We start from the raw sequence: 10,628 nt of genomic DNA on the forward strand, positions 1-10,628 counted from the left end.
AAAGCCAAGTCTGTCCCTGATCGCCCTCTCGCCCTGTGCGGAGGCTCGGGGGCTGCTCTCGCAAACCCGGCTCCGGCCGAACCGTTGACAGCGTCAACATACCAGCCCGAGAACTTGGGCCCCGACCGTACACCCGGGCTACGGCCAGCTCGCATGAGGGAACAACCAGACCAGCCGAAGCATTACGCGAGGCATTAAGACCTCGAAGGAGTGAAACCACTCCTCCGAGGCCTCGGGGGCTACACCCGGCGGGTGCGCTCGCGCGCACCCACCAGAACAAAACGCAACCGAGAAAGGCTGGTCCCCTTGCAAAAAAGTGCGACGAAAGCCTCCAAGCGAGTGCTAACACTCCCTTCGAGGCTCGGGGGCTACTGTCGGGGACCATAATTAGGGGTACCCTCAAGACTCCTAATTCTCAGCTGGTAACCCCCACCAGCATAAAGCTGCTAAGGCCTGATGGGTGCGATTAAGTCAGGGATCAGTCCATTCGAGCGACTCGATCACGCCTCGCCCGAGCCTAGCCTCGGACAAGGGCAGCCGACCCCGGAGGATTTCCGTCTCGCCCGAGGCCCCCCTCCAGCGGCGAACATATTTTCGGCTCGCCCGAGGCCCTGCCTTCGCTAAGAAGCAACCCTGACTAAATTGCCGCACCGACCGACCAAATCGCAGGAGCATTTAATGCAAAGGTGGCCTGACACCTTTATCCTGACGCGCGCCCCCCGGCAGAGCCGAAGTGACCGCCGTCACTCCGCCGCTCCACTGACCGGCCTGACAGAAGGACAGCGCCGCCTGCGCCACTTCGACTGCAGTGCCACTTGACAGAGTGAGACTGACAGGCAATCAGGCCCTGCCGAAGGCACCATAGGAAGCTCCGCTTCGCCCGACCCAGGGCTCGGACTCAAGCTAAGTCCCGGAAGACGGCAAACTCCGCTCCGCCCGACCCAGGGCTCGGACTCGGGCTAAGTCCCGGAAGACGGCGAACTCCGCTCCGCCCGACCCAGGGCTCGGACTCGGGCTAAGTCCCGGAAGACGGCGAACTCCGCTCCGCCCGACCCAGGGCTCGGACTCGGGCTCAGCCCCAGAAGACGACGAACTCCGCTCCGCCCGACCCAGGGCTCGGACTCGGGCTCAGCCCCAGAAGACGACGAACTCCGCTCCGCCCGACCTAGGGCTCGGACTTGGGCTCAGCCCCAGAAGACGACGAACTCCGCTTCGCCTGACCCCAGGGCTCGGACTCCGCACTGGCCTCAGCCGACGGCCTCCGCCTCGCCCAGGGGCTCGGACTCGGCCTCGGCCACGGAAGACAGACTCGACCTCGGCTTCGGAGGAGCCTCCACATCGCCCAACCTAGGGCGCAGGCCAGCCACGTCAACAGGAGGCGCCATCATCACCCTACCCCGAGCTGACTCGGGCCGCAGGGAACAAGACCGGCGTCCCATCTGGCTAGCTCCGCCAGATAGGCAATGATGGCGCCCCGCATACTCTATGACGACGACGGCTCTTAGCCCCCTTACAGAAGCAAGAGGACGTCAGCAAGGACCCAACCGCTCCGACAGCTGTCCCTCCGCCAGGCTCCACCGCTCCTCCGACGACCACGACATCACACCAGCTGGGTGCCAAAATCTCTCCGGCTGCCACAACGGCATGTACTTAGGGCGCTAGCTCTCCTCCGCTAGACACGTAGCACTCTGCTACACCCCCCATTGTACACCCGGATCCTCTCCTTACGCCTATAAAAGGAAGGACCAGGGCCCTGTTAGAGAGGGTTGGCCGCGCGGGGACGAGGACGAGACAGGCGCTCGCTTGGAGCCGCTCGCTTCCCTCTCCCGCGTGGACGCTTGTAACCCCCTACTACAAGCGTACCCGACCTGGGCGCGGGACGAACACGAAGGCCGCGGGATTCCCACCTCTCTCACGCCGGTCTCCGGCCGCCTCGCTCTCCCCCCCCTTCGCGCTCGCCCTCGCGCTCGACCCATCTGGGCTGGGGCACGCGGCGACACTCACTCGTCGGCCCAGGGACCCCCCGGTCTTGAAACGCCGACACTATCATAGTTGTGCTCTCCCATATTAAAATGATAAAAAATAAACTATTCACAAATGCAAATGGGGATTTAAAATATGGTTGTTGGTTCTAAACTCATCTTCATATTTGTCTAGCTAACAGAACACACTCTTATGTTTCATACTAAATACTTATAAATAGATACACCACAATAGAATTGTGTTGGGCTATTTAAATTCATACCCTTAGTTTTGCCACCTTCCTCATTTTTACCCTTACGGGGCGTTTGAATCCCTTCATTTTAAAGGAATTGGAATTCACTCAATAAAGTAACTTATTTAGTTTGGAATTTGACATTCCACCACTTTCCAAAGTTCAGATATAAGACTATCTCAAATTCATAGGGTGGAGGATAGGAAATGATTTTATGCATTACTAGAATTTGTTTCTATTCTGTAACTTATATGACACTCTTCGTTCCACTCATCTATAGTAAAAATGTAGCACATAAATATTTCCGATATCTTGCTAATAATAGTATACAAATATATTTTGCATAAAAGCGAATTAGCTTAATTGATATATGCCTAAATTACTATTATTAGAATGGAATTTAATTCCAATGATCCAAACGGGGCGTTAGTTGAATTTTTTGCTCAATTTTGTCCTTCTGCTCTATAGCACTGAAAGGGCAAAACCGAGCAAAAAATACGACTAAATGTAAAAATAAGAACACCATCAGAACTAAAGACACCACCTTAAAAAACAGAATTGTTTTTGATGGCTTGGCTCCTTGTTTGGATAGAACTTTACTGCTCGCTACTCCTATCGAGGAAATTTAGTTGTGGGGTCTAAAGAAAATAGATACTTTTCGGTTGTTAGGGACCACAAAAAATAAGTTTTTCTCGCTGAAAGTGGCCTAGTTTCATTGAATTTTAGTGTTATTTTTGGCGACAACACCACATTGGAAATTGGACGCCAAAAGTAAGTCTTATTTTTGATAGACAGATGTAAAAAATAACCTTAAAATTGATTATTTTTTGTGGTTGTCTCTGGCCGTCAAAAATAGTTAGGTTTATTTTCGGTGGCTAGTGGTAGTCACCAAAAATAACCAATTTTAGGGGTCCAAAATTTACCTACACACCCATATACAAATCACATGCATATCCATATACATTACATACACATTTGATCAATTTACATTCAACATAACTCAATTATATCATTCAACAACAATATACCATCACATCAATATGCATATTTTATCCATTCAACATCAATATCCACATTTCATCCATTCAACAATATTGTACCATTACATTCAACAACATTAAAATATTATTTCATAACGTACAAAACAAGCAAATATCTTAAGTTTTGTCTAGCAAAAAATTATGACCACTGAGGACCATTGGAGTTATATCTGTTATCGTCGAAAGCGAATATGTTATTAATAAAGTCTGTAGCCCAATTATCATATAATAAAAAAACAAAGTCCTTCATTAGAGAACAAATTAGAAGTTACATCATTATAAGTAACAAAATGAACGTAGTTATTAAGATGAAACAAAGTAATTTTGTCTCTAAATGGTGATACCACTGTTGGAGGGGTTTAGTATATATTTTACTCAAGAGCTCTAGAATATACAAGTTCTGTTGGCCACTTGTTCTTAAATGCTGTGAATTAAGAACAAGACAACACAATTGTTAAATATTAGAGACCTTCGTCTTCCGAAGCATTATCTCCTCATGGACATAATGATCATCAGACGAAGGTCATGAAGGACATGCCTTCATCATTTCATAGATGAACAATAATGCGAAGAGACGAAAATAACAAGTGTATCCCATCGACTCATTTGTATTTCCATTTCACAGAACATGTATGCATATTAACAAGATCTACATTACAATGATACCTTCGGCTTGCTCAAAGGCATTGATGCGAGAGAGATTACCAATCAGCCTGAACAGTACGGTGCTATTGTTCATCTATTTATAGACACGAGACGCAGCCTGGGTAAAAGTACATTTATGTCCTCAATATTCACTTATGACCATAGTACAAGTCATTAAGGACTAAGTAGTCTTTTTCTCCTTCGATCAGCATCATCATTGAAAGTCGCCTAGAGGGGGGGGGGTGAATAGGGCGAATCTGAAATTTACAAACTTAATCACAACTACAAGCCGGGTTAGCGTTAGAAATATAAACGAGTCCGAGAGAGAGGGTGCAAAACAAATCGCAAGCGAATAAAGAGTGTGACACGCGGATTTGTTTTACCGACGTTCGGTTCTTGCAAACGTACTCCCCGTTGAGGTGGTCACAAAGACCGGGTCTCTTTCAACCCTTTCCCTCTCTCAAACGGTCCCTCGGACCGAGTGAGCTTCTCTTCTCAAAACAATTGGGAATCAAACTTCCCGCAAGGACCACCACACAATTGGTGTCTCTTGCCTTGCTTACAATTGAGATGATCGCAAGAAAGAATGAAAGAAGGAAGCAATCCAAGCGCAAGAGCTCAAAAGAACACAACAAATCTCTCTCACTAATCACTAAAGCCTTGTGTGGAATTGGGAGAGGATTTGATCACTTTGGTGTGTCTTGTATTGAATGCTTAGCTCTTGTAAGTAGTTGGAAGGTGGAAACTTGGATGACTTGAATGTGGGGGTGGTTGGTGTATTTATAGCCCCAACCACCAAACTAGCCGTTTGGTGGAGGCTGCTGTCGCATGGCGCACCGGACAGTCCGGTGCGCCACCGGACAGTGTCCGGTGCGCCAGCCACGTCACCCGGCCGTTGGGTTCCGACCGTTGCAGATCTGACTTGTGGGCCCGCCTGGCTGTCCGGTGGTGCACTGGACAGGCCCTGTAGGCTGTCCGGTGTGCCACCCACGCGTGTTCTGACCTCTGCGCACGCAAGCGCACATTTAATGCGTTGCAGTCGACCGTTGCGCGCGAAGTAGCCGTTGCTCCACTGGCTCACCGGACAGTCCGGTGTGCACCGGACATGTCCGGTGAATTATAGCGGAGCGGATTCCTGAAGCTGGCGAGTTCAGAGTCGCTCTTCCTTGGGGCACCGGACAGTCCGGTGAATTATAGCGAAGTGCCTCTGAGAATTCCCGAATGTGATGAGTTCAGCTTGGAGTTCCCTGGTGCACCGGACACTGTCCGGTGGCACACCGGACAGTCCGGTGCGCCAGACCAGGGAGCACTTCGGTTACCCCTTGCTCTCTTTGTTGAACCCTTTTCTTGGTCTTTTTATTGGCTTATTGTGAACCTTTGGCACCTGTAGAACTTATAGACTAGAGCAAACTAGTTAGTCCAATTATTTGTGTTGGGCAATTTAACCACCAAAACCATTTAGGAAATAGGTGTAAGCCTAATTCTCTTTCAATCTCCCCCTTTTTGGTGATTGATGCCAACACAAACCAAAGCAAGTATAGAAGTGCATAATTGAACTAGTTTGCATAATTGTAAGTGCAAAGGTTACTTAGAATTGAGCCAATATAAATACTCATAGGATATGCATGGATTGTTCCTTTGTTTTTAACATTTTGGACCACGCTTGCACCACTTGTTTTGTTTTTGCAAATTCTTTTGTAAATCCTTTTCAAAGTCCTTTTGCAATATAGTCAAAGGTGAATGAATAAGATTTTGAGAAGCATTTTCAAGATTTGAAATTTTCTCCCCCTGTTTCAAATGCTTTTCCTTTGACTAAACAAAACTCCCCCTTAATGAAATCCTCCTCTTAGTGTTCAAGATGGTTTTGATGTTAGTTTTGAAGAGGGTATACCAATTTGAAATTATATCACGCATAAGATACTAATTTGAAAATACTTCTTTAACACCAAATTGAAAGACTAAAATTTTTGAAATTGGTGGTGGTGCAGTCCTTTTGCTTTGGGCTCATGCTCTCTCCCCCTTTGGCATAAATCGCCAAAAACGGAATCATTAGAGCCCTTTGGAACTACTTTCTCCCCTTTGGCAAATAAAACATGAGTGAAGATTATACCAAAGATGGAGAGTTGCCCGGAGGGACGGCGAAGGATGAGTTACGAAGTGGAAGCCTTTGTCTTCACCGAAGACTCCAATTTCCTTTCAATATACCTATGACTTGGTTTGAAATATACTTAAAAACACATTAGTCATAGCACATGAAAGAGACATGATCAAAAAGTATATTTATGAGCTATGTATGCAAGATATCAAAAGAAATTCCTAGAATCAAGAATATTTAGCTCATGCCTAAGTTTGTTAAAGGTTTGTTCATCAAGTGGCTTGGTAAAGATATCGGCTAATTGATCTTTAGTGTTAATATATGCAATCTCGATATCTCCCTTTTGTTGGTGATCCCTTAGAAAATGATACCGAATGGCTATGTGTTTAGTGCGGCTATGCTCAACGGGATTATCCGCCATGCGGATTGCACTCTCATTATCACATAGAAGAGGAACTTTGGTTAATTTGTAACCATAGTCCCTAAGGGTTTGCCTCATCCAAAGCAATTGCGTGCAACAATGGCCTGCGGCAATGTACTCGGCTTCGGCGGTAGAAAGAGCTATGGAATTTTGCTTCTTTGAAGCCCAAGACACCAAGGATCTTCCCAAGAACTGGCAAGTCCCCGATGTGCTCTTTCTATTAATTTTACACCCCGCCCAATCGGCATCCGAATAACCAATTAAATCAAATGTGGATCCCCTAGGATACCAAAGCCCAAACTTAGGAGTATAAACTAAATATCTCAAGATTCGTTTTACGGCCGTAAGGTGAGCTTCCTTAGGGTCGGCTTAGAATCTTGCACACATGCATACGGAGAGCATAATATCCGGTCGAGATGCACATAAATATAGTAAAGAGCCAATCATCGACCGATATACCTTTTGATCGACGGATTTACCTTCCGTGTCGAGGTCGAGATGCCCATTGGTTCCCATGGGCGTCTTGATGGGCTTGGCATCCTTCATCCCAAACTTGTTTAGAATGTCTTGAGTATACTTCGTTTGGCTAATGAAGGTGCCTTTTGGAGTTGCTTCACTTGAAATCCTAGGAAGTACTTCAACTCCCCCATCATTGACATCTCGAATTTTTGTGTCATGATCCTACTATATTCTTCACATGTAGATTCGTTAGTAGACCCAAATATAATATCATCAACATAAATTTGGCATACGAACAAATCATTGTTAAGAGTTTTAGTAAATAAAGTAGGATCGACCTTTCCAACTTTGAAGCCATTAGTGATAAGGAAATCTCTTAGGCATTCATACCATGCTCTTGGGGCTTGCTTGAGCCCATAAAGCGCCTTAGAGAGTTTATAAACATGGTTAGGGTACTCACTACAATAAAGCCGAGAGGTTGCTCAACATAGACCTCTTCCTTGATTGGTCCATTGAGGAAGGCACTCTTCACGTCCATTTGATAAAGCTTGAAGCCATGGTAAGTAGCATAGGCCAATAATATACGAATTGACTCAAGCCTAGCTACGGGTGCATAGGTTTCACCGAAATCCAAACCTTCGACTTGTGAATATCCCTTGGCCACAAGTCAGGCTTTGTTCCTTGTCACCACACCATGCTCGTCTTGCTTGTTGCGGAAAACCCACTTGGTTCCTACAACATTTTGATTAGGACGTGGAACCAAATGTCATACCTCATTCCTAGTGAAGTTGTTGAGCTCCTCTTGCATTGCCACCACCCAATCCGAATCTTGAAGTGCTTCCTCTTCCCTGTGTGGCTCAATAGAGGAAACAAAAGAGTAATGCTCACAAAAATGTGCAACACGAGATCTAGTGGTTACCCCTTATGGATGTCGCCGAGGATGGTGTCGACGGGGTGATCTCGTTGGATTGCTTGGTGGACTCTTAGGTGTGGCGGTCTTGGTTCTTCATCCTCCTTGTCTTGATCATTTCCATCTCCCCCCTTGATCATTGCCGTCATCTTGAGGTGGCTCATCATTTTGATCATCTTCTTCATCAACTTGAGCCTCATCCTCATTTTGAGTTGGTGGAGATGCTTGCGTGGAGGAGGATGGTTGATCTTGTGCATTTGGAGGCTCTTCGGATTCCTTAGGTCACACATCCCCAATGGAAATGTTCCTTAGAGCGATGCACAGAGCCTCTTCATCACCTATCTCATCAAGATCAACTTGCTCTACTTGAGAGCTGTTAGTCTCATCAAACACAACGTCACAAGAAACTTCAACTTGTCCAGTGGACTTGTTAAAGACTCTATATGCCCTTGTGTTTGAATCATATCCTAGTAAAAAGCCTTCTACAGTCTTAGGAGCAAATTTAGATTTTCTACCTCTTTTAACAAGAATAAAGCATTTGCTACCAAAGACTCTAAAATATGAAATATTGGGCTTTTTACCGGTTAGGAGTTCATATGATGTCTTCTTGAGGATTCGGTGTAGATATAACCGGTTGATGGCGTAGCAGGCGGTGTTGACCGCCTCGGCCCAAAACCGATCCGAAGTCTTGTACTCATCAAGCATGGTTCTTGCCATGTCCAATAGAGTTCTATTCTTCCTCTCCACTACACCATTTTGTTGTGGCGTGTAGGGAGAAGAGAACTCATGCTTGATGCCCTCCTCCACAAGGAAGCCTTCAATTTGAGAGTTCTTGAACTCCGTCCCGTTGTCTCTTCTTATTTTCTTGAACCTTAAGCCGAACTCATTTTGAGCCTGTCTCAAAAATCCCTTTAAGGTTTCTTGGGTATGAGATTTTTCCTGTAAAAAGAATACCCAAGTGAAGCGAGAGTAATCATCCACAATAACTAGACAGTACTTACTCCCGCCGATGCTTATGTAAGCAATCGGGTCGAATAGATCCATGTGTAGGAGCTCGAGCGGCCTGTCGGTCGTCATGATGTTCTTGTGCGGATGATGAGCACCAACCTGCTTCCCTGCTTGGCATGCGCTACAAATCCTGTCTTTCTCAAAATGAACATTTGTTAATCCTAAAATGTGCTCTCCCTTTAGAATCTTATGAAGATTCTTCATCCCAACATGGGCTAGTCGGCGGTGCCAGAGCCAACCCATGTTAGTCTTAGCAATTAAGCAAGTGTCGAGTTCAGCTCTATCAAAATCTACCAAGTATAGCTGACCCTCTAACACTCCCTTAAATGCTACTGAATCATCACTTCTTCTAAAGACAGTGACACCTATATCAGTAAATAGACAGTTGTAGCCCATTTGACATAATTGAGAAACGGAAAGCAAATTGTAATCTAAAGAATCTACAAGAAAAACATTGGAAATAGAGTGGTCAGGAGATATAGCAATTTTACCCAATCCTTTGACCAAACCATGATTTCCATCCCCGAATGTGATAGCTCGTTGGGGATCTTGGTTTTTCTTGTAGGAGGAGAACATCTTCTTCTCCCCTGTCATGTGGTTTGTGCACCCGCTATCGATAATCCAACTTGAGCCCCCGGATGCATAAACCTACAAAACAAGTTTAGTTCTTGACTTTAGGTACCCAAATGGTTTTGGGTCCTTTGGCATTAGACACAAGAACTTTGGGTACCCAAACACAAGTCTTTGACCCCTTGTGCTTGCCCCCAACATATTTGGCAACTACCTTGCCGGATTTGTTAGTTAAAACATAGGAGGCATCAAAAGTCTTAAATGAAATATTATAATCATTTGATGCCTTAGGAGTTTTCTTCTTAGGCAACTTAGCACGGGTTGGTTGCCTAGAACTAGATGTCTCACCCTTATACATAAAAGCATGGTTAGGGCCAGAGTGAGACTTCCTAGAATGAATTCTCCTAATTTTGCTCTCAGGATAACCGGCAGGGTACAAAATGTAACCCTCGTTATCCTGAGGCATGGGAGCCTTGCCCTTAAAAAAGTTGGACAATTTCTTAGGAGGAGCATTAAGTTTGACATTGCCTCCCTGTTGGAAGCCAATGCCATCCTTAATGCCAGGGCGTCTCCCATTATAAAGCATACTTCGAGCAAACTTAATTTTTTCATTTTCTAGTTCATGCTCGGCAATTTTAGCATCTAATTTAGCTATATGATCATTTTGTTGTTTAATCATGGAAAGGTGATCATGTATAGCATTAACATCAACATCTCTACATCTAGTGCAAATAGTGACATCCTCAGTGGTAGATGTAGAGGGTTTGCAAGAATTAAGTTCAACAATCTTAGCACGCAATATATAATTTTTATCTCTAAGATCGGAAATTGTAACATTGCAAACATCTAGTTCTTTAGCTTTAGCAATTAATTTCTTATTTTCAATCCTAAGGCTAGCAAGAGTAACATTTAATCCTTCAATCTTAGCAAGTAAATCAACATTATCATCTTTAAGATTGGGAATTAAAACATTACAAGCATTTGAATCAACCTTAGCAATTAAACTAGCATTTTCATTTCTAAGGTTGTTGATAGCATCATGGCAGGTGCTTAGCTCACTAGATAGTTTTTCACACTTTTCTACTTCTAGAGCGTAAGCATTTTTAACCTTAACATGCTTCTTATTTTCTTTAATAAGGAAGTCTTCTTGGGTGTCCAAGAGATCATCCTTCTCATGAATGGCACTAATCAATTCATTTAACTTTTCCTTTTGTTGCATGTTGAGGTTGGCAAAAAGAATGCGTAAGTTATCCTCCTCATTGCTA

Source organism: Zea mays, chromosome 2, assembly GCF_902167145.1.
Source record: "Zea mays cultivar B73 chromosome 2, Zm-B73-REFERENCE-NAM-5.0, whole genome shotgun sequence".
Classification (NCBI taxonomy): Eukaryota; Viridiplantae; Streptophyta; class Magnoliopsida; order Poales; family Poaceae; genus Zea; species Zea mays.